We start from the raw sequence: 5474 nt of genomic DNA on the forward strand, positions 1-5474 counted from the left end.
CTATGGATTAGATAGGAGAGGAGAGAGAGAGAGAGAGAGAGAGAGAGAGAGATGGATGGATGGATGGATGGATGGAGAGATAGATAGAGAGAGAGAGAGAGAGAGAGAGAGAGAAGGGATGGATGGATGGATAGGATAGAGATAGATAGAGAGAGAGAGAGAGATGAGAGAGAGAGAGAGAGATGATAGAGAGAGAGAGAGAGAGAGAGGGATGGATGGATGGATGGGATATAGATAGATAGAGAGAGAGAGAGAGAGAGAGTGAGAGAGAGAGAGAGAGGGATGGATGGATGGATAGATAGATAGATAGAGAGAGAGAGAGAGATAGATAGATAGATAGATAGATAGATAGATAGATAGATAGGAGTAGATAGAGAGAGAGAGAGAGGATGGATGGATGGAGGGAGAGATAGAGAGAGAGAGAGAGAGAGAGAGAGAGAGAGAGAGAGGGATCTTGAGGGAGGGATGGATAGATAGATAGAGAGAGAGAGAGAGAGAGAGATGGATGGATGGATGGATAGCTAGAGAGAGAGAGAGAGAGAGAGAGAGAGAGAGGGAGGGATGGATGGATAGATAGATAGATAGAGAGAGAGATGGATGGATGGATAGATAGATAGATAGAGAGAGAGAGAGAGAGAGAGAGGGATGGATGGATGGATAGATAGAGAGAGAGAGAGAGAGAGAGAGAGAGAGATGATAGATAGATAGATAGATAGATAGATAGATAGATAGATAGATAGATAGATAGATAGATAGGGTTTGTTGCATGACCCATTTTTCTTTGTGTCTGGCCTTCTACTGCCATGTGTGACATGTGTCCTGTCTGTTGATTGGCTGTAGGCTGTCTCAGGTGTGTCTAGGTCACTCCAGTTCATTGGGGAGTAGTTCTATTTGCAGCTCTCCCACAGGCCTGTGGGAATATGAATACTGGCTCAGTTTAAATGTGACTTCTTTCTCTGGCCATGGTGATTTGGAGAAGCATTTGAAAACATACATACTGCACCACTTACAGACAGTTGCAGTGACATGGTGTTAAACTATTTAAATCCTTAGACCTGATACCACGTTTAATCAGAGGTTGGAGTCATCATCCAAGGGCATTGAGGGATATTGAAGTACGAAACTATCTATTTTAAATTAGTTTCTGCTAATCTGTTATTCGGAAGTTCTGTTTATGAATTCACTGTTCGAGGCACTAAGAGCATTTCACCAATCTCATCAGAGACACCTGGTTCAATATCCTATTGATGCTGAATTACTTAAAGCACCATGTTCATCTCATTCTCTGTAGTAACTTCCTCATACACATAAATATTTCCTGCTGTTCTCCCTGCACATCCCCAAGGTTCTGATCTGTGCATGGAGTGCATCCTAATCCCCTTATCCTACAGCAAATATACTTTATCACATCTGTGCATGTTAGCAATTAGAGCAGGTTGTGTCAAACTTTGCCAACAGGAGCGTTGGGGATTTGGAGGGGCCTAATTAAGAGAACAGAGTAAACTACCCCTGGCCCATGCTAGTGTACGATCTCAGCCCTCCTTATTTCATTATCGGTAATAAAGAGGTGCTGTGTGAATAGAATACATTAATCTCAGTACTGATAATTGCCGGCCAAAAACTGGGAAGTGGTTGCAACGGACAGATAAAAAGATGAATATGTTTAAATCAGTTTCAGGGGTGAGGAAAACAAACATGACTGATGGTGATGTTTATTACTTGAACTAAAACTTTGAAATTGGTGGCATGAAGCAAGAGTTTCCCAATGGACCATGGCAGGTGGTTTCTCAAAGTGTAATATCTTATCATTAATAGCCAGCGGTTAAAGAATGGCCAGTGTCACTGGATGATGATAGCACGAATAGGACCAGTGGTTGAACGTAACTCACTGATGAGTCACTTTCTACCTCGAGAACTACAAGTATGACACGTATGTATGAAAAGTATGTCAATACTTGTTTTGCCTCTGCAAAGCACATATTCACTACCAAACAATTTTGGGCTCTTGTGCAGTTCAACCTTTAAATAAATATACTCACTTGCCATTTTATTAGGTACACCTTACTGATACAGGGTTGGACCCCCTTTTGTCTTCAAAACTGCCTTAATTCAACAAGGTGCTGGAAACATCTGAGAATTGAATCCATATTAACATGACCTCTGACCTCAACGAGGCATTTCAGCCCAGAGCTGCTCGCTCTATGTTTACCCTTTTTTGAATGATTCTGTCACGGTCCCGGGTCGGTGACCCAGTGTTTTAAGTTTCTTGTGTCTCTGAGTTTTCGTATTATGATCTTAGTTCTCTTTGTTGCCCCAGTTTATTCTATAGTCTAGAGTCTTAGTTTGGCTTTCTTGTATTCTGTTTAGTTTTCTGAGTATTTAGTAGCTGCCCTCTGTGTCTCTTTGTTGTTGTTCTGTGTTTCTTAGTTGCTCTGTCTACCCTAGTCAAGTCTGCGTCTATGTTACATTTCCTGTTTTACTTTGAAGGTCTGTGTCCTACGTGAATGTATTGAGTTTGCTTCCGTTGGGTCTCGTTATGTCCGATTTCTCCCAGCTGTGCTCCCCTTCTGTGTCTCGTCTCCCTCGTTATTTCCCAGTGTACTTAAGCCCTGTGTTTCTCTGTGTCAGTGTTGTGATCTCGCTCATGCTGTGTGTGGCTCCCTGTGTCTTTGTGTGTGTTTTGTTAGATTCTTCTCAGTTTAGGTTTTGTAGACGTTCAATCCCGTTTCTAGTGAGTTTGCGTTTGGGTCCAATTCCTGCCTGCACACAGCCGAAACATGACAGATTCTGTGTAAACCCAAGATTTGGTTATACTGAGCAAAAACAGCAACATTTGTCTTAATCAGCAAAGTTATTATAATTTTGTATTTACTTTTTAAAACTTTTATATCATTTTGACTTTTCGTCTTGAATTCAGCTTAGTTTCAGGTTGTTTCCAGAGTTTCTTATTTCAGTTTTAGTTTTTATTATTTATTTTGAAAATGTTTAGTTTTTATTTGTTTTCGTCTTTTTAAATTATTCTTATTGTACGGAGGGCATACATCAGAGGCAAGATTTAGGAAAATGACTACAAGTATTTTAGTTAGGTTCTTTTTTCCCCAAAAGTCTAATTTTATTTTGCTTAAGTAAAATGTTGTTTTTTTAACATCTAGCTTTAGTTTTTATTTTACTTTTCGTTAGAAATAATAACCTTGAGAATCAGGTGAACAATTATATGTGAGTACTTATCTGCATTGGGAAACAGGGCTGAGCCTGAAAATGTCCCCAAGATGTTTTATGCCATTTTTCTAAAATAATAATAATAGTAACAATAAGAATAAAAATAATAAATAAATGTTAAAAACTATTTAAAAAATACCGTAAATCAGAAATTACATATAGCAACGTTTTTCTCCTGTCTCATCTTTTTTTCTTGTTTTATCTTTTTGCCATCCTCATCGTTCTGATCATCGTGACATTTAAAAGAGGGAGGCTTCCTTCAGTCGAGGCCAGCTCCACTCTGATTCCTCACACATTAATCCAGTTTCTTGACTTTGAGTGAAAGCTAGATCTTGGAGGCAGCATGACATACAACTTTGTCCCCCCACCCAAAAAAAAGTATAATGGAGCAAATGTAAAACACGCACAACTATAGATAAGAATTTTTGCCCAGTCCATGTGGATGGTTATTGCATCTCTTCGTGGCATCTATTCATCTCTGCTACTTCATTGCAAAATGACCAGTTTTATTATTTATCAGCATGTGAGCAATTAGCTATGACCTTATTAGAGATTCAGTTCATTCATTTGTTTTTCTGAGTGACAGGCAGCCTCAGCTAACATCTGCTCTATAATTGATTAGATCCTTTGTATTATTCAAAACTTTCTATAAACTTATTAAACATCCAATTTGAAAAGTGAAATGAATCTTACAACTCTAGATAAAGCCTTTCATTAAATGAAATTGATTTTTAAAAGCCCCTTGTATATTTCGAGCCCTCCTCACCCAGTTGCCCTCTAGTGACTTGGTAACTGAAAGTCCAGAGGTGAGGAGACTGTATTCAAGGCAGATGAATTAATTTATAATGAAATCTCCTTTTCTCTGTGGCACATGGTTTAGTTTGCCGAGCTGTCTTTGTTTTCTTGCTGAAAATGCACTTCTGGTCCGAAACCTGAGGAGAGGAGAGAGTGGTGCATCCAGGAAGCTCTTCTAAAGCTGGATTACCATAAATGAGACAGGCATCAAGAAAAGTCAGACAAGCAAAGAAGCATCCTTGAATATTTGCCATTTGCTGATTTAGTGTTTCACCATGCTAGTTGTTCGATGGAAGGACACGAAAGGTACGCTCCTAAAGAGCAGTCTGATACTAGAAGAATCAGCTCTTTAGCAAAAATGCAGCAACACAGCCAAAATGTTTCCAGAGAAACAAAGCAGGATGAAGCGCAGGGTTTAAAAGTACGATCTGAAGCTACTGTTAGTCTTCACAGAATTTACGTTTAACATATAACACAATCCACAGCCAAAATGACAAAAAACAGTTTCCTCCAGTAAACACATTGATCAGTGTGTTTCCCTTGTTTCAGTTTAGCTCCCTCAAAAGTCAAGTAACAGGACTGTCTATGAATGTTGTTGATGTGAACGACGGCAAGCTCAATAGATGCTATATGAAGACGGCTTCCCTTTAGCAAGAGCCTAACGAGACGCCACGATTTGTAGTTATTGATCACCTCTGTCAGAACGGGGATTGAATTTGCAAGGGGCTATCCTCCATTCATTATTCCGATGATTAAGATGTGTCACAGAGCCTGAGATGCTCACTACTTGAATGGAAACTGATGATGGTAATGACGAGTGCTCTGAATACTGATCCATCTCTGTCTCTTTCTCTACCAATTAAGACGTTTTGTAGAAAAAAGCTCAAAATCCCTGACGCAAGCCGTGATCTATTTTTGGTATTTTTATTCTGACAACAGAAATGCTCCACAGACCATGAAACAGCTGTGTCTTAACCTGCAGGAGACATTTATTGTGCGTTTGTGTAAGAGCACACACGTGTTGTTTTTCGTATTTGTCTATGCGCCTGTATCTTTGTCTGCGTGTGTCTGTCTGCGTTTGCTCGCGCGTTATCGCCCTGTCACACAGTAATTACAAAATGCACCTGATCCACTTCCCAATCTAAAAAAAAATCACCACAACACCCTCGCCCTGTGTTTGCTTAGAGGAAACTGAGAGCAAAGGAGACATTTGATCTGGTTTTCATCAGCTCCTCTTAAACCTGTCTGCTTCACTGATTGTCTATAAGGGGTCCGGCTGCAGTGAAAAAAAGAATCATCAAAGTCAATGAGGAGAGTGTGATTAGCGTCTCAGTCTGAGTCACTACAACACTCTTAATTAATAACCAGTTGACTTTAACCGCAGAAGACACACACTCCTCCTCTGCGAACATCAAAGGCAAGGTTCTCTCAAACAATGCAGCACTGTTATTTCACCGCAT

Source organism: Simochromis diagramma, unplaced genomic scaffold, assembly GCF_900408965.1.
Source record: "Simochromis diagramma unplaced genomic scaffold, fSimDia1.1 OVJJ01000387.1, whole genome shotgun sequence".
Classification (NCBI taxonomy): domain Eukaryota; kingdom Metazoa; phylum Chordata; class Actinopteri; order Cichliformes; family Cichlidae; genus Simochromis; species Simochromis diagramma.